This window comes from Octopus sinensis, linkage group LG2, assembly GCF_006345805.1.
Source record: "Octopus sinensis linkage group LG2, ASM634580v1, whole genome shotgun sequence".
NCBI lineage: Eukaryota > Metazoa > Mollusca > Cephalopoda > Octopoda > Octopodidae > Octopus > Octopus sinensis.
Window position 1 is genome coordinate 78849771 of NC_042998.1, and position 25390 is coordinate 78875160.

The 25390-nt window shown below is 35.4% G+C and overlaps 1 protein-coding gene across 4 annotated transcripts in view; it reads left to right on the forward strand.

Annotated features, from left to right (window-relative positions):
• Nucleotides 1–25390, forward strand: part of LOC115232418 (vitamin D3 receptor) — an 822423-nt gene that overhangs the window by 613817 nt on the left and 183216 nt on the right. For all 4 annotated transcript variants that reach the window (XM_036514413.1, XM_029802282.2, XM_029802281.2 and 1 more), the window contains one exon: nt 9984–10035. The gene's annotated coding sequence lies outside the window, so the exon portion shown is untranslated. The remainder of the gene's footprint in view (nt 1–9983; nt 10036–25390) is intronic.

A 25390-nucleotide genomic window follows, 5' to 3' on the forward strand; every position in this document is an offset into this window, starting at 1 on the left:
TCAAACTGAAAACATAGTGTTTAACATTTTAAGAGAAAAGGTCTGGTCCAGCTTAAGTATCTCTTTAGTTTCTTTATTGTTGTTGTTGTTGTTGTCATCACTATTATTGTTTATGCTGCTGATTTTTTTGTAGATGAATTGGCAAACAACTTCGAATCTAAATCATGTTTTTGGTGACCATCTTCTTTCTTCGGTGAAACAGCTTCCTAATTTGATTATTAGTATTATTGTTATTATTATTATTAATAATGATGATAATAATAATAATAATAATAACAAATCCCTTATTTTGGCACAGGGCCAGCAATTTTGTGGGAAGAGAAGTCAATTTCATTGATCTTAGTGCTCAACTAGTACTTATTTTTTGAACCCCCTAAAGATGAAGTTGACCTTGGTAGAATCTGAACTTAAATCATTACAGCATTCCAGATGCCAATTTGGTGCCATTTGACACAGGACACAGCTCTGTCAAAGAGACAAGCTGTGAGAAAGCATACCTTGTCAAAGACAACTGCTTGTGCTCAGTGCCTAGAATTTTCTGCGGTTGCTGCAGTCTCAATGCATGTCTCCACGCTATCAGCCACTGTATGCTGAGCTCTGTGTAAAGGGTATTTTAAGGTGGCAAGCTGGCAGAAGCGTTAGTACGCCGGGCGAAATGCTTAGCAATATTTCGTCTGCCGTTATGTTCTGAGTTCAAATTCCGCCGAGGTTGACTTTGCCTTTCATCCTTTTGGTGTCGATAAATTAAGTACCAGTTACGCACTGGTGTCGATATAATTGACTTAATCCGTTTGTCTACACTTGTTTGTCCCCTCTGTGTTAAACTCCTTGTGGGTAGTAAAGAAATAGGTATTGGTGCCACATTGACTACCAGACTAATGGAATGCTTTCCTTCCACAAGAAGTAAAAGAGCTGGTGTTCCAATCTGATCAGGCAAAACCTGGTGCAAGGCCCAACATTCAGGTGATGATATATGACAAAAGTGATTATGTGCTTTCTACCTATTACCAACCTTGCAGCAATGACTTCCTCTCAGCTTATTTCTGAGTGAGACTGGCCATCCTGCTTATCATTTCGTTCTAGTTCCTATCTACTCTGAACCCTTGACTTATCTAGAAACGTTGTGTTAACGACAAACAAGATGAGGAAAAATATCCGTCAAATGTAAATAATGTACATAATTCCTCATCTCTTAAATATAGAATTGTTGTAACTAACCAGTCTGATCACAGAACAGATGCAGCTGTACATTGAAGCCTAGCCTCAATTTTGTAAATGTAAGCAATTTTGTAAATGAGGATGATTGCAACAATAAGCATAATGATTTTAAATGTAGTGATAACATTGACAAGGGCAGAAGCAGTGATTATGAATAATTATGAGATGATAATGATTACAACAGTTTGACATCATTATCACTATCATCATAGTTATTCTCATCTTTGTCATCATCTTAATAGGAACTAAAAGTGTTGCTTTTTAAGAAGAAACTAAAAGCTGCGTAGATGAAGGAGTCTTGTCATCATTATGTTTGATACTTAATGGAAGTTATAATACATAAGATACTGTTTGTGATAACATCAACTTCTCTGATATTGGTATTGGCTGATGATGATGATGGCAGTGATAATGTTGATTCCTCTCACTAACAGAAGACCACATATTTATTAAAGAAGAGTTTTAATCAATTAAATCAGCCTTAGTCTATGCTTGATATTTTTTTTCTTGACAACTGTAAAGTGACAAAAAGCAAAGTTTGTCTTGGTTGGATATTGAATTTCAAATGTTCTATTCCAAGAATTCACTACTCTCAAACCAACAAGAGTGGTCCCTACTTAGTCACTTAACCTTCTAGAAATAATAGCCAAATCTTTCTTAAAAGACATTGAATAAAGTTGTACTGGGTACACTGTGGAAAAAGAAAAGACAGGGATGTGAATGATTGTGTTGGCTGTTCAGTAGGGCTGACCTGGAGCTAAACAATACCTAATTTGCAGTATCTGGTGAGAAAAATAAATAATGGTTATAAGTTGCTAATTCTGCTTTTAGTCAAAGATATGTCACTTATTTTAGATTGTAATTATTCTCAGTGTATGTTTTATCTTATTTTCATATTTATATAGTGTAATGTGTTTCAGTTGATGTAATTACTTGAGTATCTAACCAGTTTCCAGAGTTGTTGACTCTGATGCTGTGTTGTTGTTTAACATTATCTACCAAGTACAATCATCAAATTGCACTCAGCCTTTTCAGAAAAGTCATTCCAGAGATTCTCCATATTTGCATAACTTGCTTAGAGTAGAGGCCAAATTTCCATTAACAAACTCACTACAATTGAGAGTAGATGTTTTAAGCCTTAAACTTGGAATTTTATATTTTTCAATAAAGATCAGATGATTAGGGAGAAAAGTGCATTATCTCAAGGGGTACCTCTTGAGTAATGATGTTTGTTCAAATTGAGCTAACAATGAGAGTTTGTACAGAAGTTCTTCAACAGTTACTATCTATTCTCAGTGTATCCAGATATAGGGACAAGATGGAACATGGCACTATTTTGTGATTTTTAGAAACACAGTCAAAAATTAGACAAAAACTACATAACATTCACAAGAGTAAATGAATTCAGTAGGTAAATATAAACATTAAAAACCCAAGAAAAAGCATGTGAGCTTGACAATTTTGTTAGGTTTCATTCTGCTTTGGTATAGTCAGGACCATGTATGGTCTCTGAGGTAACTTCTAAATACATGCAGTTAATCAGAATTAACCAGCTAGTGCTGCTTATTGGACAATAGGTGTATGAGAATAATTACATTACTTACTATATAGTATACAAATTATATAATGTGTGTGTAGTAGATGTGCAGGTACAATAAACATTTAGAATGTACAGAAAATACACTCCCTCATATGTCTGGGGGGGGTGGTCCTTAGGAGTAGTAGATAGTTTCCATTACCTTGTCAACCATGCCATAACAGACAATTGTAGCTTTCTCAGAGAGTTTACCTTCTTATAAGAATGAAGTTCTTACAAGAACTAGGGGTCCTTCAATCACAGTGGTTCACATGCCAGTAAATCCATAGCTGGAGCTTTGACTGATGTTACTACTCAGAGTAGTCCTAAAGACAGTAGTGGTTAAGAGGTGTGTGTATACATATATATTTATGTGTTTACCTGTATGAAATAAGAACTCTCCAACTCAGAGTTTCACATACAGGAATATTGAATAAATATCAGGCAATACCTTACACAAACATTAGCATCTTATATGAATTGTTATTTTCAATAGTCTTTGAAGATTCTAGTGGTATTAGCAATGTCACCATCATTAGAAATTTTACATCTGAATTTCCATATTGTTGGTTGTATCATCACAGTCTGAGTCAGTTATTTGAGTCACTGATTTTGTGCATGTTTGGGGACAATATCTCACTTGTATACTTCATATTTGGCATCTACCCATTGGTGGATCCCCTTCCTATTCACTTTACATGTTTAAATGTTTGTGTCCCATTACCAGTGTTATTAGAGTGTCACGGTCTGTTAGTAATCTATGGGGTTTCCCAACAGTCATGTAAGTATCCCAAGAGCTTTGTTCATACTTCTGTTAAAATGTCATCACAGATTATCAACAGAGATAACACCATGGTCTTCTTCATTTAACACACCTTTTGCTTGGTTATGGCAATTGTTCTTGAATACATTAGTGGCCAAGAGAGGAAAGTGAAAAAGAAGTAGAGATGTGGACATGTCTAAATGAGGATACTTATAGTGAATGTTCATGATGCTGATGGTGGTGCTAATTTTACAGATGGAGTAAGGTAAATGGCTGGGAGGTGAATGTGAGTAGTAAAACATTTTAGGTTGCCATGTAGGCATCAACTTCTCTTGCTAAATAGATGGCCTTTAACAGTTTATTACTCAAAAATCATCATTATAATTTTTATAATAATCAATACAACAATGTGGTCAACATCAGTATTGTTATCAATCTTACAATAATGACTGTTGTTTGAATGATCATTATCATTAGTATAAGCACTTATTTCATTATTGCCCACAAGGGGCTAAACATAGAGGGGACAAACAAGGACAGACTTCAGTGTGTAACTGGTACTTAACTTATCAACCCCGAAAGGATGAAAGGCAAAGTTGACCTCTGTGGAATTTGAACTCAGAACGTAATGGGAGACGAAATAACGCTAAGTATTTTGCCCGGCGTGCTAACGTTTCTGCCAGCTTGCCGCCTTTAGTAGTGCTCATTAGTATAAGCATTATCACTACAATCACTATCATCAGTAACCATCTTTTGATCATCATCATGTTCTTTAGTTATTGCTCACTAACATGTATTATATACAGACTTCCTCATATTTTGATAATCATCATCATTACCTGATCATCCTTCTCATCCATCCTTTTTGCCAATCATTATTGTTCACGCTGTTGCTATTGTTGTGTTCCAGTGCATTATACTACTAAAGATGTGAACTGAAGACTGATCTGGAGTTTTGAAGAAAGTTCACATATCCTATTCCACACAAATACTTGAACTTAGCAGGCTTACATAACACACATTAGTTGTCTGCATATTGCTTTGTCTGTGTCTCTGAATAAGTTATAGTTGCTGTTGTTTAGCTCTAAGTTAGCCCTTGTCAGATACACCTAAGATCAAAAGCATTCAAAATGACTACATTATCGAATGTATACCTTTTTTATAAGGTGGTAGGTGTGATTTATGGGAAGTTTATCTATTTTTTCTAACAGATCAAGGGACTCTGTGTGTAAATGCATTAATTAGTTTACATCTGTACAAATGTGTATACATTGTAAGCAAAAGGTACACTTTGCCTGGTAGAATCTTAATATAACTTTCCCCAGCTCCTTTTTTATTCCTCACAGAGCCGAAACATGTTATAACCACATTGTTCACTTTTTTTTTACAGTAATACTAACTTTGTTTTATAAGAAGGACCTGGCATTGAAAATTATGAGTGAATATGTTTGAAAAATGATTTTCTTAAAAAGTGATTAATTATTCAAAAATCTTTAAAAGAATGAAGATTAACTCAGAGCTGATGGAAGGAAGTTTGTGTAAGCATTTACATAAAAACTTCCATCAGATTTTTATTTTATACAATTAATAAATTTTAATTTAAGAAAATTTTTTTTTAAATATTGTGACTATATCAAAATAAAATGTGATGCATATATGTGTGTGTGTGAGTGTGTGTGCCTGTGAGTTTGCTTGTGTGTGTTTATGCCTGTTTTTGTCCTCCTCCCCATCACCACTTAACAACTGGTGTTGGTGCATCTGTCTTGTATCCTAGTGGTTTAACAAAAGAACAAAACTGACTGATAGAATAAGTGCAAAGCTTAAAAAATTATCACTGGGGTTGATACGTTGGACTAAAATTCTTCAAGGCTGTGACCCACAAACAAGTAAAAGAAAAGATAAAAGATACACATGTACATATGTTTGAGTTTGTGTATGTGTGTTGGTATATATATATATATATATATATATATATATACCCATATCATCATCATCATCATTTAATGTCCGGCTTCCATGCTGGCATAGGTAGGACTATATATATATATATATATATATATATATCATCGTTTAACGTCCGCTTTCCATGCTAGCATGGGTTGAACTATTTGACTGGGGACTAGCGAACCAGATGACCACACCAGGCTTCAATCTGATCTGGCAGAGTTTCTACAGCTGGATGCCCTTCCTAATGCCAACCACTCCGAGAGTGTAGTGGGTGCTTTTACATGCCTATTTCTTTTCTTCCCACAATGGGCTAAACACAGAGAGGACAAACAAATGGATCAAGTCGATTACATCGACCCTAGTGCATAACTGGTACTTGTTTAATCGACCCCGAAAGGATGAAAGGCAAAGTTGACCTTGACGGAATTTGAACTCAGAACGTAGCAGCAGACGAAATACTGCTAAGTATTTCACCCGGCTTGCTAACCATTCTGCCAGCTCGCCGCCTTACATGCTACCGGCATGAGGGCCAGTCAGGCGGTACTGGCAACGGCCATGCTCAAATGGTGTTTTTTATGTGTCACCTGCACAGGAACCAGTCCAGCAGCACTGGCAATGACCTCACTCAAATGCTTTATATATATATATATATATATATATATATATATATCATTAGCATTTTAATGTCCACTTTTCCTTACTTACATAGGGCATAGTCTATTGAGGCAGATTTTCTATGATGCTCTTCCTTTCACCCTCACCTGATTCTTAGCATGGGTATAAAAACACATACACACATGTGTGCATGTGCATGCAGATGTCTGTGAATGTATTGTGTTTCTTTGTCTTGGTATTCCAGAGTAATTATAAATGAGCATCACTGTCATTTGTAATCTTCCAAGAAAACATGTTTAGCCATCATGTTGTTTATGTTTAAAGGACCAAGGGAAACTTTACCTTGCTTTGAAACAGGTGAGTGTTGGCCAAAGAGAGGGCATGCGTCTCTGAATTTTATCTTACCCATTTAAGTATGAAAAAATTGAATGTTAAAGCAATATAAAAATAAAAAATGAATATATATATGTGTCAAAATGTTCTTGGACTAGTTCTGTAGTGCACCTACAGATAGCAGCATGCAATTGAATACACAGTGAAAGCTAGCAGTGACCTTTATGGGGCAGTGTGCTGAGTGACATCGCTGTGTTTACTTCGCAAGTTGCGAAACCTGTGCTTCTGTGATCATGTGTATGCTGTAGTCTGTGATTTTGTCATGGACAGGAAATCAGAACGAAGAACCAATGTGAAATTTTGCATTAAACTTGAGAAGTCTGCTACAAAGACATTGAGCAAGCTTATGGCAATGAGGCAATGGGTTGTACTCAATGTATTGAGTGGCATGAGTGTTACAAAAGCAGAAGAATGTCCCTGGAAGATGATGAATGAGCTGCCATGAGCGTCACCCCGAGAAATGTGGAGAAAATTCATCAGCTTGTGCATGAGGATCGTCAGAGGACAATCAGAAACATTGCTGATGTTGTTGGTCTGTCATATGGACCCATGCAGGTACTCCTAATCTGAATTGAACATGTGGCATGTCTCTGCCAAGTTTGTCCCCGCCTGCTGACCACTGAGTACAAAGAATGTTGTACCGGGCTCACTAACAACCCATCCTTCATGTCAAAGATCATCACTGGTGACGAGAGTTGGGTCTACGTGTACAACCCTGAGAAGAAGCAGCGGTTGTCACAATTGAAGAGCCCTTCATCTCCATGGCTGAAGAAGGTACAACAGAGCTGCAGCTCAGTCAAGAGCATGCTTATCGTTTTTTGCAATATCTGTGTTATTGTGCATTGAGAATTCATCTTTCAGGGCCAGATTGTCCCCGAGGGTTCTACCGTAATGTTTTGATGCATTTGAGAGAGGACATTTGGCGAAAGCGACCAAGTCTATGGAATGCAAGGAAGTAGATTTTTCTCAGCAACAATGCACCCTGTCACAACATGGTATCGCTTCCACACCCATCTTATTTGGCAGAGTTAACACCTGTGGACTGCCATCGCTTCCCCAAGATGAAAAAGCAGCTCAAAGGTCACCGTTTTAACACTGACGTTGAGATCTAGAGCGAATTGCAGAAGGTCTTCAACTCGCTTACAGAAAACAACTTCCAGACTGGATTCCAAAAGTAGCAGGAATGCTGGGACTGGAGTATTGCTACACAAAGTAACTATTTTAAAGGAGATAATATTAAAACATTGGTAAATAAGTTTATTTCTTATCAAACATAACTAGTCTGGGAGCTTTTTGATATCACTTCATATATATATACACGGACACATACAATATGTATCAGTATATGTTTGTAAACATATATGAGTAGATTTATTAGATGGACACTGAAAGAAGCCTGTCATATATATATATATGTGTGTGGTATGTGTCTGTGTGTTTATATATTCTGAAGTATTATGAGCAGCAAGTGGTGACATGGTTATTACTTCTCCTGCCGGAAAAAATCATCAACTGGTTTTGCATTTTTCAAGGTTGTATGAAATATGAGATCCCTTGAAAAAAAGAGAATGCTTGGTGACAGAAAGATTGTCTGGCTGTACAACAATGCCTTAATAACACATTCTGGATCTAACCCATGCTAGCTTGAAAAAAAAACATGTAAATATGAACAATGGTAAGTAGCTTGTTTACCAACCACATGGTTCTGGGTTCAGTCCCACTGCGTGGCACCTTGGGCAAGTGTCTTCTACTATAGCCTCGGGCCAACCAAAGCCTTGTGAGTGGATTTGGTAGACGGAAACTGAAAGAAGCCCGTCGTATATATGTACATATATATATATATATATATGCGTTTGTGTGTCTGTGTTTGTCCCCCCAACATCGCTCGACAACTGGTGCTGGTGTGTTTACGTCCCCGTAACTTAGCGGTTCGGCAAAAGAGACCGATAAAATAAGTACTGGGCTTACAAACGAATAAGCCCCAGGTTCGAGTTGCTCGATTAAAGGCGGTGCTCCAGCATGGCCACAGTCAAATGACTGAAACAAGTAAAAGAGTAAAAGAGAATAAAATGAATTATATATGTGTTTGTATACATACATGCATATACACACTCATAATATGTATAAACACACACACACACACATATACTCATTTATGCATTCACACATTCGTGTGTGTGTGTATATGTAAATTATGAAAGTTATTTATGCTTATGAATCTAGAGCAGAAAAAAATAAACAGGTTCTTGGTTGGTATGTCGCATGATGGATACAAGGTATTTGTTCCATTGGGACAGCTAATTCATTTTATTTTGTCCTTGACTGGGTACTCATATCTTATAAGTTACACACTTAAAATCGTAATTTGTGCATTTAATTTGTAATTATATTTATGTCCATGTGTGTTACCATGTGTATCTGTGTGTTTATATATGTGTCTGTATGCATATACTTATATCTGTGTATATGAACCTATGTGTGTGTGTGTGTACCCTTGGTGTTTTCTTTGTTGACAAATAACAGTGTCACTGACATGTATACTTATGAAAAGTATTGTCAATCAATGGGTTTATTCACCTCACTAACTTCTAGACAAAACCAGTGGGAATGAACCAACATCTGGTTGACACCCTGATAAGAATTTAAACTGAGAAAGAAAGCGTATATGAAAATAGGAACAAATGTTCACACAGATACACAGAAACACAAAGATATATGCAAACTATTAAATTTATACATATTTAAAAAATTGTATGCATATGTGTATCTCCCCCCCCTCCCCCTTCTCTTGATATAGATATAAATTCAACTGAAATCAAGTCTGGAGTGTGGGTGAAGATTGCATAAATAGAAGCAGAGCTTCAGTTTCTGCCTCATCAGAGTGGATTTCAGTACTCAGATAATCTGGTAGGCATTTTTGTTTTGTGTCAGATACTTCTCGTCCTTTACGCATGCTCCTCACTCAGTCAAATTGGGGACCATGAAACTGGTTGTTACAGGGTCAAATGCATGTAGAATCTGATCTGTCCCCATCATATACATACATATATATATATATATATATATATATATATATATATATATATATATATATATATATATATATACACATACATACATGCATATATACATACATGCATATATACGTACATATATATATATCATCATCATCATCATCATCATTTAGCGTCCGTTTTCCATGCTAGCATGGGTTGGACGGTTCTACTGGGGTCTGTGAAGCCAGAAGGCTTCATCAGGCCCAGTCAAATCTGGCAGTGTTTCTACGGCTGGATGCCCTTCCTAACGCCAACCACTCCGTGAGTGTAGTGGGTGCTTTTTACGTGCCACATACATATATATATATATAAACACAAGAATTTATTTTCTCCTTCATTTTTATTCATATCAAACTCATTGCAATATTTCTGTCAGTTGTTTCTCTTCGTGATGATTTGATATCTTTTCTTCCAGTTCATTTGCTGGTATTTCTGTCCAGGAATCTCTTCAGGCTGTTACAAACTGGGTAAGTAATTTTTTTTTTCATCTTTAGTTAATGTTTCTTTTAGCAGTTATTGTTACACTTTGAGATCAAATGTCACTGAACCAATTTTTGGCTTTTATCATTCCATACTTAATAAAATGATAAAACAAGTACCAATCTAGTACTGGGGGTCAATTTATTCATTTTATTTTTTTATTTTTTTTTAGTTAGTCAAAGGAAGAAGTGTAACTATGACTTATGAATTGGTGAGAAAAAATGAGCTGAGAATATGGTTCTGCAGTTAATACTAATCACTACTTTAATCCTTGTATGTAGCCCATCTAGAAGTCAGAGGTCACATGTAAGCATGCCGATAAAGAGAGCATTCTCTTGTGGTCTTACACAAGAAGTCATGTACTTATCTTATCTGACAGCAAGCAGCCACCTGTTAACACTTCCTCTAAAACAATAAAAAGAAAAAGGCTAACTGTACTGAATAGAATGTGCAGTAGGAAGTGCATCAAGATGACAGCAAGCTACTTTCAGATGTGCTCTGAATGCTTAATGCAGAGCATACTTTTCTAAAGGTTTCCAAACCAGGTTTTGGTGTTAAATCAAGCAGTGGACTAAGTCTTATATATCATTATTGGTATTTTTATGCTAACATTTCAGGTCAATATTCTTTTCTACTCTTGGCACAAGGCCTGAAATTTTGGGGGAGGGGGCCAGTCAATTAGCTCGACCTCAGTATGCAACTGGTACTTAATTTATCGACCCAGAAAGGATGAAAGGCAAAGTCGACCTTGGTGGATTTCAGGTCAGTATTGACTGAATGAAGCCCAGTGATTTGCTGATGGTTATATTAACACCCAAGGCAAATTCATTCCTTTATGAGAATCAAACTGTTTTCCTAATACATAGTAGACAAGAGACAAATACCAAAATGAATTACTATTGGTTCTTAAAAGTTAGGTGAGCTGATACATTGTAGAATAAAGTTCTTTCACTCTGAAACTCAATGAGATTCCTGATTTGAACTCTGGGATATTTCGCCTCTTGATAGTATGTTGCATATAGGAAGAGGTGCCATACATATCTAATATATTATGCCTCTTCCCATGAGGAACCTTCTGAATGGTTGCCCAACCTGTTAAAACTAGCAGCTAAATATCCTTCAAGCTTAAAGAAGAAAGCACACAGTGGATATTATAGTTTTAGAAAGACTTTCTGAAGATATTTCAAATGTCTGCTTGATCAGAATAGACATGGAACTTAATAATACTAGCAATATACTATACTGACTGTCAGTGTAGTTAGTATCAGTAAAATATACAGCTATATAGTATAAGTTTAGTATATCAGTAATAAGCCATAAAGATTACTCCTTTAATAGTTCTCTACTATATTTAAAATGCAATAAAGGTAGGTAGGAAGGAAATCAATGGTATTATGAGACTTGTATGTAAGGGTAGCTTGCACTACAAATGAATAGGACAGGTTTAGCTTTAAAACATCAATAAAATATCTTGTGTGTATCATACTTTAAGCAGTAGCCTTTGTTATATCTTTATTCAAGTAAAGTGGACTTGGCTTACCTCCTAACTAATAACAATCACAATTTATCATAGTAGTTTTCATTTTGCCTGCTTCAGTTTACAGAGTCTTTGGGAAATATTATCCATATTCAATTATTGTTTTATCCTGGTGGGAATTTATCACTCATCAAATTTAGCTCATGAAACTAGTTCTTAAAAACAGTTTCAGAGGTATTGTACACCTATCATGTATTAATTTTATAAATCTTACTGATGATCTTACGGTGCCTTCAAAGCATTTTAAAAATAACAACAAGATTGTTTGGCATACCTCAGGTTGAAAAGAAAAAGAGAAAACACTTTTTGAAAGTGGATGATTTAAAATACATACATACGTATATATATATATTGTAAACAAAGGGAAAAGGCATTATATAATTCAAGTTGGTTGCATATGACTTAGTTGTTGAAACTGAAAATTTAATTAAATACATTCTTTGCTATGAAAAATAATAAATAAAATATAAAAGACAAGACTGCCTGCTGGAAAGAAACAATCATTTTTGAAACGAATACTTATGGCTTTAAACCATAACATTAATATAAACTTCCGTGTACATATATGTATGTGTGTGTGTGTGTATGTATATATATATATATATATATATATATATATACACACACACACACACACATATACATCAGGGTGCAGTGAATTAATTGTTGTCAAGATTATGCAAAAATGAAAATAACACTGACATCTCATTTTAATAGATATATTTACCTAAATTACATAAAAATATCTTGAAATACTAAAGAGTAAATTTATTCAATAAAATCTCCATTGGCTTCAGTCCCTCCAGACAACATCCAAATCTCCTGCAACTCTTCTGGACGGTTTCTTTGTTTAAGCTGGTGAATTCTGCCATAATCCTTGCCATGAGTTCATCTTTGGTGTTACAAGGAGTTTTGTTGGTCTCTCCTTCAACTAGGATTGCAGTCTGGGGAGTTAGGTGGCCAGATGTTAGGGGTGATGTGGTTGCAGAAATTGTCTGACAGCCATGATTGGGTTCTCCTGCTTGTGTAGCATGGTGTATAGGAAGATGAATTGAGGCATAACGGCGCCGTCACTAGTGATCACTCCAAACACCATGATGTTGACTGAATGTTTGATTTTTATCACACTCAGTACATGTCTTTAGATCGCACTGTCCTCAGATTGACACCCAAACACTCTGAAATGTTCGTATTGGAGCTTCCAGCACAAATGCCAAGCAGTACAGCTTGTCAATTGCAAATTTCTGACAGAGTGAATTGCGTCATGGTGTTGTTTTTCTCACAGATGGTGCCCAGCTGATCCTACTATACTGTGTAGTCAACAAAATCAAAAACATACAATGCGCATGCCTGAAATTAAAAATATAAAATGGTGACAATTTACCCATCACACCCTGTACATATGATTTATACATATAATATATATATGTATATATATTTATAAGTGAAGAAGGGAGTTACTGTAATTAAACTTATTCCATTGTTTACAAATGTTTCTACATGTGGGTGACAAATCAGATATCAAGCATGAATGCAAGAATCAGAACAATGATATAATCATGTCCTCTATATAACGCATATTACATTATGACTTCCACAGTCAATAACTGAATGAACAGATATAATATGAATGGATATAATACAGTCACAAATTGGTTATTTCACTTATATGCATATGTGTGTGTATGTATGTATATATAATTAATTCAACAAACAGAACCGGGTGAAGAAAACACAGATAGCTTTTACCTCTGTTGGCAACAAAAGCTCTCTCTCTTTCTCTCTTTTTCTCTCCCTCTTTATTCTGGGTCGTCTTCTTTCAAAGGCTCCCTCCACTTTAGAGAATGCCACTTCTATATGCAATTGTATTCACCCATACGCATCACATGACCATACCAGCACAGTCTTTTCTCTTGTAAACCACTTCTGATGCCTCTTATACCTAATTTTTCTCTTAACACATTTACATTTTGTTGTACATGCACATTCAGCAGAATACTGGAACATACTAACTTCATTTCCTTCAAGCCCTCACATGTCCTCTGCAGTCACAGCCCATATTTCACTACCATGTATAATACACAAGTTTCATATAAACTGCTTTCATTCTGAGGGAGAAGTCCTTATATAGAAGATATATATTTTTTATTAATATTTGTTTTTATGTTATAAGGAAAACAGTTTCACATTAATCTAGGGATTACTGTATACTTTTGTAGCATACAAGTTTATTTTCAAACAAGGATATTGTTGGCAGTGACTTCGAAGTTCCAACCAGTTAAGCTATTAGCAGTCCAGCGGTGGCTTAACAGACCAAAACTTCAAAGTCACTGTCTACAATATTCTTCTTTAAGAATAGACACACACACACACACATATATAGCATTAATAGAGGTCACAAAAGTGTATTTTAGCATAAGCAGGTTCTAGTCATTACCCTCTGTCATTTTTGTGACCTCTATTAATTTTGTCTTTAGCTTCTAATTGCTAATAAGCCACCCTTTTAATTTGTTATATATATATTTATATGTGAGAGAGAGAGAGAGAAAAGTGTATTCATTCATAATATGTACATACACACTCACACAGACATTCATTAACTCTGTTAATACACTGAATTTTGTGGTTCTAAAAGGCTAAGCATGAAATTAGGACTGGCATAAATTTTCATCTTTCAGTAAGTGAAATAATAATACTCCAGGACATGTTTTGATTAGTTTCTTCCTGTTTCACCATGGATAGAGAGAGAGAGAGAGACACACACACACACACACACACTCACGACAGATAATGAGTTTGAGTGCAGGTCATACACATGTGTATACAATATGCACTTTTATGTGCAGTAGGTTATTGAATATCTTTGCAGCTGTCAAACCTGGCAGTGTTGTCTTATTGTAACCTGCAGTTTCCATCTGTGACATTTTTCAATGTCACTTTCAACTCAGCCTACTTCATATTACCTCACTCCTCCTCTCATTGTATCTTCTCACGCAATAACAGCTTACACAGTGGTAGATGCCAAACACCTCTGTCACATGTTAATAATTATTGCCCTGCATATCAGTGTACAAACTTCCCATTCAGACTTCTCTTGAAGCCGTAAAATTTGTTGGTAATATCCACTTACTCAGCTTATCCAATTCTCACTGTGCACTTCAGATGGATATTTGACTCTCAATGACTCTGTGTGTGTGTGTATATATACATACATATATATATATATATATATATATATATATATATATGGAAACGTGTATGTATTGGTTTATGCATGCACATATAAACTGACAACTATTTATATAATGAAGTGTTTATTTTATATGTGTGGGTGCATATATATATATATATATATATATATATATATATATATATATATTATTATTATATATATAAATTGGACATGGGCTATCATTGTATTCTTTCTTGTCTTGAGGTTCACAGCCAAACACCTGAGTGGATTCGCGTGAAAAATTGCACACATATAGAGACAGGTGCATAGACTGGAATGCACTTTGTATTTTTTTCCCAGCCCCCATACTTACCGAGAAAATCGATTAAAACGTTTTCTAATGGAATTCCCCTGTTTGTTCCACCATTAAAACAACCAGTTGCTCACACAGCTGGCATATACCATTTCACTAGTAAAATTGGGAGTACAAGATAAGAGTCAGCCAAAACGTTATGCTCTCTCTTCTTTCACCACTTTGTGGGGTTAATAATCTTCATCTTTAGTTACAGTTTCTCATTCAAACTACATAATAGGCAGAATTGTCGGATTAAGACAGTAGGGTGTTTTGAGGAAGATTTGGCTTCTATTTCTACCAGGTCTAGCTATGATGTAGAGGTCTGAACTTAATTTTCATTCACATATTTGCATTTCAAAAGTTTAACATAATCTTCTCCATAAATCAACTATCATAAAAATACGCACTCACGTCCATTTCATATATCTTCTTTCACTTTCTGCTCTCTGCAAATAAAATTTTTACGGATACAACTGCTTACAAAAATAGCGATTAATGTATAATTTCTTTCTACATTCATAATTAAATCAATGTTTTAATGATTAGACAGAGGTCCAATAGAATACTTCTCAGAAACAGACTACGTGCATATTCGTTCTTCACAACTCCTGAAGCTGTCTTCTGACAAGGGGATGGAGGTGGGTCAGGAAATTTTCATACAGCTGGAGGCTCCAATCGAAACAGGGGACCCGAAATGATAAGGTTGAGAAACACTGTTATAGATTATGCCTAACCAAAAACAATCATAGCCACATTATCCAAACAGACCGGGTGAAACTGGGCTTCGCTGCTAGTATATATATATATATATATATATATATATATATACCGGAGTAAACACATAAATGTGAAACAAGGTGGAAAAAAGAGTACTCAAATACCAGTGGTAGAGTAATATGCTTTATTTTAAGCAGCAGAAAATTCAACAAAATCTGTTACTCTGAGTTTCTCGTTGCTGTTCATCAGACAGTTTTTGCTAGCAAAAACTGTCTGATGAACGGCAACGAGAAACTCAGAGTAACAGATTTTGTTGAATTTTCTGCTGCTTAAAATAAAGTATATATATATATATATATACACATACACACGGATGGACATTTATATATTTATAGACAGACATGTGACACACACACACACACATACGCACATATGTATATAAGTTTACTTTGTAGCCATATTGGTTTGGATACCATCCTATTGTGTAGCACCTTCTGAAAGTGTCTCTTAGTACACTCTTGGGGTGTCCAATTCCTTGTGAGTGAAATCTAGTTGATATAAATTGTACTGAATATTTGTCATGTGTGTTTAAGTGTGCCTGCATGTACATGTGTATGTATGCACACTGTGTATGCTAGAGTTTCTGCATATCTTTACATTGTCACCATATGACTAAAAGCAGTGACAGTGTTGACATTTGTTGTAAACAAAATGTCACACCACTCAGTTATTTTGATGCATGTGAAGACCAGTGAAATACAAAATACCTTCTTTGAAAGACAGTTGAGAGTTGGCGACAGAGAGGAAATCTGGCCATAGTAAACTAACTCAACAACTTTCATCCAATACATGCTAGCATGAAAAACAATTTACATATGAAAAAATATACATGCAGGTATATTATATCAGGTCTTTAAAGGATGAAATGTCTGATATTGAACTGAAAGTTTATTTTACTTTATCTCACCAAAAAGCTATGTAGTTGATCAAATATGCACCTAAATTATCAATAGAATTTTGCCATTTTGTTGATAGCTTATTTATGCCAGTAGTGAAGTATTCTGGAGAGCAAGAGGTGTTGAAATCACAGAAGGCTGTTTTTGCATCTTCTTCAGATTTGAAGTTTTTTCCTTGCAAAACATTGTCTAATGCTTGGAAAACATGATAGTCATTTAGTGCAGGGTCTGGCGAATATGGTGGATAACAGAGTAGTTCCAAGTTTAATTCCTGTAACTTGAGTAACATTCTTTGTGCAACATGTGGTCAAGTATTGTCTTGCTATAGAATTGGCTTGTCTCTATTGATCAATCTCAGTTGTTCAATTGGAAGTTCACTCATCATTCCATCCAGCTAATAGATGTCTACATCTGCTGTAATTACCAGGTCTCATGAAGCTGCAGTGGATGACACCAGTGCTGGACCACCAAACAGACATCATTAGCTTTTTTTGGGATTGTGTTTTGACACATTGTCTCCATCCAACCACCATGCAGAAGGCTTGTTATTGTTGAAAAGAATCCATTTTGTATCACACATAACAATATGATGCAAAAATGGTTCACTTTTATGCTGTGACAGTAAAGAACACCAAGTTTCAAGATGACTTGTCGTTTGATGCTCGTTTAGTTCAGGTGGTACCCACTTGTCCAGCTTCTTTACCTTACTGACTTGTTTCAGATGGTTCAATACAGTTGGAATTGAAATATCAAGCCTTGCCGCTAACTTACGTGCAGTTTGAGATGTATCCACTTCCACTACAGTTTTCAGTTCATCATTATCCACCTTGGTCTCATGTCTACCATGGGGCTGATTTTCAAGAGAAAAGTCACCTGACCAGAACTTCTCAAACCATTGATGTACAGTGCACTCATTCACCACATCTTCCCCAAACACCTCATTGATGTTTCAAGCCGGCTGGTATGCATTTGTTCCACTATGGTACTCATATTCATAAACACGAATTTTTGATCTGTCCATGGGTTCACAAAAATTGATTTACAAGAGAAACGTCACAATATAACCAGACACCACGAACTGCATTTCAAAAAGTGATTATGTAACTCTTCAATGTTGTAAAACAAAGAATTGTCAGGATAAGACATTCGAGTTAAAGACTGTCAAACTTGGTGCATAAGAAAATTGGACATTTCATTTTTAAGGACCTGATATATTCCCACTTCTATCACCACCATTTTAATGTCCTTTCTGCCATACATGTATGGCTGAGTACATCTCCAGCCTGACCTGTTACCACTTGTCTGATCCATGCATGCATGGAAAAGCGAATGTTAAAATGATGATGTATATATATATCTACACAGCCATACATGTATGGCAGAAAGGACAATAAAATGGTGGTGATAAAAGTGGGAATATATAATATACCTACATTGTAGCCTCTTATCTCTGTTTAATCTCTACCTACTGCCCAACCCCAACACTTCTATACTACAACATCTTATAATGAAGGATGTCACATTGGATTGGTTTATATTCAGTACTCATCCCATTTCTTGCCGCATGTCATTCTTATTGGCATTCATCACTCACTTATCAGGACTTGCTTTCTTACCATCACCCATCTTTATTGTTAACCTTCAATTCACTTCCTGTTTATATTGCCATACATTACTCCCCCCTCCCTCTCTCTCATCAGTGTCTCCTCCAGCATTCCCTTTTCCTCCATTGTGCTGTGTTTCTATTCAGTCTCCTTACCAATAACAATCATGTAACAGCCTATCAATGTTTCTCCTGTCATATTTCATATTTTCTTTCCTTCTCTGTCATCACACTCTGCCATAATAAACTGTAAAGGAGTGAGCATTAGGGAGGGTATCCATTTTCTAGAAAGTGTGTCAATTGGAGTGTATGAGTGAGATGTATGAGTGTTAATCTATCCTATCTAGGGGGACAGCAACAACAGCTCTATATAAGAACTTACTCAGATTGTGATGATGCATCCATCTCATGCCAGCTGGTAAGTGGATGTAAAATAATGATGATGATGAAGTACAAGATTCAGTTACACATACACACACATCAATCATTCATCTACTTCATAAGGTTCAGATTCTTGAAATAGTTTTCTTGCGATCAGTTTACTTCATCCATAGCAGAGGTATTTATATTGATGTACTTCCTCATATAGAATTTTGTGCCTGTTCCTAAATTTTCCAATCTAATTAAAACATCTGTTTTTTGGGGGTTTTTTTATGTCTTCAAGTGTATTTATTACAAGTATTTTCTCCACATACTAGTACATATATATGTACACGGTCTGATCAATAAGTGTCCGGACTGTTGCTATAGTAACAAAGCTAAAGCACACAGAATAAAGCTACTTGGCACAGATTGACCTTGACCTCTGCTGTGCATGTTCACTAAGTTTTAACATTCAAGCTCACTTCTGCTGTTTGCAGCAGTGCTTGGAAGTAACATACTTAACATGTGATCATCACATTGGCTATGACAGAGAAAGTTGTCATGGTGACACCTGCTCAGAGGCGTACGCAAAGTTGCAGAAAGTGTATGGAGAGAAGTGTATGAACCGCACACAAGTGTACAAGTGGCACAGACATTTCCATGATGGCTGAAAAAATGTCGATATTGACAAATGTTGTGGGGGAAACCTGAAACCAGTGCAACTGAGAAAAACATCACAGATGTGCATGCAGCTGTGAGGGGAAAATCATTGAATCACCATCCGTGAGTTATCAGAGGATGAGCAGATTAGTTATGGTTCAGTTTAGTTCATTATCATTGAAGATTTGGGTATGAGACGTGTGTGTATATCAAGTTTGTGCCAAATCTGTTTTCAGCTGACCAAAAAGACACTTGGGTTTCAGTTGCACAAGATTTTGATTGTTTCAAGAACAATGAAAACTTTTTGAAAATTTTGTTTAGGCCTCTGGAGCAGCTATGGCCAAGCTTTTGGCAAAATTTGATGCAGATTCTCTGCTCAGCTTTCTCTGTCATGGTCAATGCAACAATCACACACTACACACATTACTTCCAAGCACTGCTGTAAACAGCAGAAGTGAACTAGAATGTTAAAACTTAGTACACATGCACAGCAGAGTTCAAAGTCAATCAGTGCCAAGCAGCTTCACTCCATGTGCTTTAACTTTGTTACTATGGCAACAGTTCAGATACTTATTGATTAGCCCACATATAGATATATATATACAGTAATTGCTTGCCATATCATGGCTCACCTATCACGCCCTCAGTACATCTCAGATTTTTCTGGCTTATATATGAAAATTTATATTACCGACTCCTCAGTATATCGCGGATTTCTTCAGCTGATAGGTATTTATAGTTTTTTAGATTTTAATTGTTTCTGTGGTAAGATAAGCATTTTTCACACCTAAAAATTAATAAATAGAAATACAGTACAGTACAGTACTGCACTGTATAACACATTAATTAAAATACATATTGTATCATAGATGAGTAAACAAAAAATCGCACATACTGTATGGAAAACAAAACTCAGGAGGTGAGTGTGTGGTGGTGTTTTGCATTTATAATAAAATAAATACGAATTATAAAAATAATTAGAAAGAATATACAGTACAGTACTGTTTCTATTTCACGGATTTTCACCTATTGCGGGGTGTTTTGGAATGTAACACTTGCGAAAGTGAAGGGATTATCATCATCATCATCATCGTTTAATATCCGCTTTCCATGCTAGCAAGGGTTGTATGATTTGATTGAGGGTTGGTGAACCAGATGGCTGCACCAGGCTTCAGTCTTGATCTGGCAGAGTTTCTACAGCTGGATGCCCTTCCTAACTCCAACCACTCCGAGAGTACCACCTGACAGGGGCCAGTCAGGTGGTACTGGCAGTGACCTTGCTCGAATGTTTTTACACGTTCCAGTAAGGCGATGCTGGTAACGATCACGCTCGAATGGTGCCTTTTACGTGCCACTGTATATATAATGTGTTTATGTCTTGGTAGCATTTTATTTTCTATTAGAGCAACATGGAGAACTGCAAGTGTGACATAAAAGAGAACCCATGTTGATTCCATCTTGCTTGTTAATATAATTTGTCCTGTGGACACTGTCAGTGCATTCTGTTGTGCAAAATACAAACAATTGCTTCAGTATGTTAGGTGGTGTCATAATGATTTTATTCTTGATGGTTTCAGTGCATTTCAATAGGATTTCTATTGTTTCTGCTACTGGAATATTCATAAACAGACTTCTATGATGTTACTTACTTCATTGGTTTCTTCTAAGGTTTGTTGAAAACCTTTTCGATGGCCATATATTGTATATCTCTGATGTGTACTATTTGTTAATTTTCAAATTGTTTTGAAATCTTGTGTACGAATATATTTATTTGAGATATAATGAATTGAATGGAAATGTGTGTGTGTATATATATTTATATATGAAAGGGTACTGAGAAGTTCCTGGCTTTAAGGGTATTGCAGAAGGCCTGGTTGGAGGTCCAACCTTCTGAGTTCTGAGCTTAGGAAAACTGAAAGACTGCTGCAGTAAGTGTGCAAATCTGAAAGGGAAATATGTTGAATAAAATCTTAATTAATAATTGATCCTCCTGTATTTCCTTTTACCCAAACCCTGGAGCTTTTCCGCTGCCCCTCATATGTATGTATATATATATATATACTCTTTTACTTGTTTCAGTCATTTGACTGCGGCCATGCTGGAGCACCGCCTTTAATTGAGCAACTCGACCCCAGAACTTATTCTTGTGTAAGCTCAGTACTTATTCTATCGGTCTCTTTTGCCGAACCGCTAAGTAACGGGGACATAAACACACCAGCATCGGTTGTCAAGCAATGCTATGGGGACACACACACACACACACACACACACACATATATATATATATATATATATATATATATATATATATATATATATATATATATACATATATATGACGGGCTTCTTACAGTTTCCGTCTACCAAATCCACTCACAAGGCTTTGGTCAGCCCGAGGCTATAGTAGAAGACACTTGCCCAAGGTGCCACGCAGTGGGACTGACTTACCACACAGCCACTCCTGCGCTTATATATATATATATATATATATATATTTTGAATGGGGATATGATTTGAGGGGGAGGGGTGTTTTATTTTGTTTGTTTGTTTGTTTTTACTGTCCTGTAATCAAGTGCTGTGATTTATTATGCCTTCATTGGAAGGAAAAAGAGAGACCCCTATTCATATAGCTATTGCTAAAAATAATTTATTCAGTTTAATTTTCAATCTATTCATATTATCTTCCGGATGCTTTCTAAATTTGTTTTTGCCATTGAGTAAGTTGTAAATTTTTGCAAATCATTAATTTTCATTCATGATTATGGATATGTTACTTTTGTCAGTTTCACTATTTTGGTGAGTTTTTTTGGTTTTTTTTTTTTAATTTTTTTTTTATTATATACAGCAACAGTATCCCAACCTTTTCTGCCTTGAGACACCCTTGCCAAGCCATTCAAAAATCCACAGCACCCCTATTACGAAATCTAATATGACAGTTGTCTTTTGATTCAACATCAATATAACAAAACTTTGTCCCTGAATAACATCTGTGTAAGAAAGCTATGGCCTTGGAATTGGTAATAAACATAAAATAGATGACAATACAAAAATGTAATGGACAACAATACAAAATATAAGATGACAATAATATTTATTGCTAAAATAGCATCAAAATATATTTTTAACTCTAAATGATCAATCATGATACCACATACATATACATATCTCGCAGTAGCCCAGGGTGCCACAGCACACTGGTTGGGAACCTATAATGCAGAGTTTGTTTAAGTTATGCATTGAGTATTTGTTAATTGCTGTGGGCATATGATTTTTATTACATTCACTTCAGAACAAGTATTGATCTTTATCATCTATATTTATAAGGCTTTTTCTTTCAAGATTTTCTAGGGTTTTGCAGAGTAGTTTGATTTTGAGTTTTTTTTCTGTTTTGATCATATTTTTGTTGAAATGGAAATTAGTACCTAGTTTCAAAAGCATAATTTGATCAAGGTTGAACACATGATATTTGAGACTGAGAAAGTTATTTTAGATAGTGTTGTTTTTTAGGTAGATTGCTTTTAGATAGAGCATGGTTTGCTTAGTTTGTTTGTATTTATTGTCCAATTCTTCATGAAAGAGAAATCTGAATATTATCAAAACTATATATTTTCAGTGAATGTCTGTAACTTAGTGATTTATCCCATGCTAGCATGGAAAGCAGACGTTAAATGATGATGATGATGATTTTTATCAATTTAATTTTTGCTTTTATCATATAGTATTTCTCTTGGGTGTTGCACATGTAGGACTACATTATCCAACATCCCTAATTTTTCAGAATGATAGGATGTTGAGGGAGATTTGGTTGTTATTTCTAGCAGATCTGCTGACCAGCTAGATGCTCTCTTGTCTTTGATACACTGTATGAAAAAAAAAGGATATAGTTATGAGTTGAATACATTTGATACTGGCTGAGCTGGTGTTTAACAATAACTATATCACCCATCTAATGAAAAAGCCTCTGTGCAATCACTAAAGCTGCTAATAGCTGCCAGACCGCCCTCAACTCATACCCAAAACAATTTAAGAAAGGCTGGCACAATGAGCAATGTAGTTCTAGATACAGCTTCTGAATGAAAAGTGGGATAGTCACAGGTTGACTGCTTTTAATTAAAGCTGATCTAGGACTTAATAATAACATCAAATGGCCCAGTATTAACTGATAAAAAAAAAATCCTGCAAAACATTTATTATTTTTCTTTCACCTCCTTATTTTAACTGCTCTACTTCTTGTAACTTAATACATTTTTATACATATTCTGGAACTTCTTTTGTTATTGATCTGTTGGACATCTGAGATATTATATGCAACCTTAGAAACTTTATACATACTTCAGGTAAAATCTGGTATCTGAGAAACTTGTAATGGTCTGTGTTGGCAGTGATTAACCTATAGTAAAGTTCATATAAAAGTTTGATTAGTTATATGTTTAAGAAGCTAATGCTTTGGTTCTCTGCTCTTCATCTGAAATTGAGAAAGAGGAAGTGCTTTTACTATTAGGGTATGGACAAATAGCTTAGTATGAAACATCTGCTACCAAAGCTCTATCTTCATTTTATGCCTCTTCCTCATTTTTGGACAAAGGGCAAGTTTGAAACATTAGGCAAATATTTGGTTGATAAAGAGAACAGGTGAATGAGGGAGTAAAATAAAAAGGTCAATATTGGGAGGGAGATGGTGGTGAAGATGTTCAAGGACATGCCCTTGAGGGATATTGGGGTGGTAAGAATTAGTGGGGTGATAGAGGGGTTTGAACTGGATGGATGAATGGACAAGATGGAAGTGACTGAGGCAAATGATGGAGGAATATAGGAGAGGCTTGGGAGAAGGGATGCAGTAGGTATGTGAAAACATTAAGGGTGTTAGCAGATAAGTGAGATGCTAACAACAGAGAACAAAGTAAATATACATACACTAAACTGGTTTCTTTCAGTTTCTTTCTACCAAATCCACTCACAGAGCTTTGATCAACTTTGAGGCTATAAGTGAAGGCACTTGCCCAAGGTTCTACTACACAGTGTACTGAACCCAAAACAATGTGGTTGAGAAGCAGACTCCTTAGCTATGAAGCCAATGCCTGTGCCTATGTATGAGTGTGCTTGTGTGTGTGTAGATACAAAATATATATACAGAAACACATATTTAAATACTTAACTGTTGTAGCTAATAAATTCACTACTCCTTTTTCTTCTTCCCTTTTTATTAATGAAATATTAGAGTAAATATATATGCTAGGAGCTTTGATTAAAACCACCTTTGAGTTTTATATTAAATATGGCTACATCATGTCAAAATTATTGGTTTTGAGAAGCCTATCAGTAACAGAATTCTGTTTTCAGACTTCCTTTTTCTTTTTCTATTTTTGTTTTTAATCCTCCTTTTTCATTGATTTATTTTCATCTGAGTCTAGTCTACATTTTATTTTATATATTTTTTTTATGTGGTTTAAACTAAAGTAACCTTGACATCACTTGCTGGTATTTTACTTTATAGATTTAAGTTGAAAAAGAAATTCAATTCTTTGAGTTCTTTTAAACACACCAATACATCACCTTGTGATATCCCTTTAAATTTGATTAGCTTCTGAACATATGTTGGTGAAGAGTAGCTTCAATCAAAACACATTGTGCTATTTGTTTATATTCTTTTGTTCAAATCTTGCGCTGGTTGACTTTGACTGTTATCCTCCCAAATAAGTACCACTTCACAAAAACTGGGGTTGAACACTTGTAGTATGGTCATGTGACTACAGTAAAAGTTTTATATTTTATTGCAAAATTAGAAAAAAATTTATAAAGTCGATTTTTTTTATAATTATAAGGACAAGTCAGAGTGCTGGAATAACTGAAATGATAAACTACCAGACAAAATGACTTGCACCATTTCTATTTCTTTAATTTCATTGTGCTCTTCAGAGTGAAACTGCAATTCTGATTCCATGAAACACTGTGCTTTGTAAAGAATAAACCATTCCAACT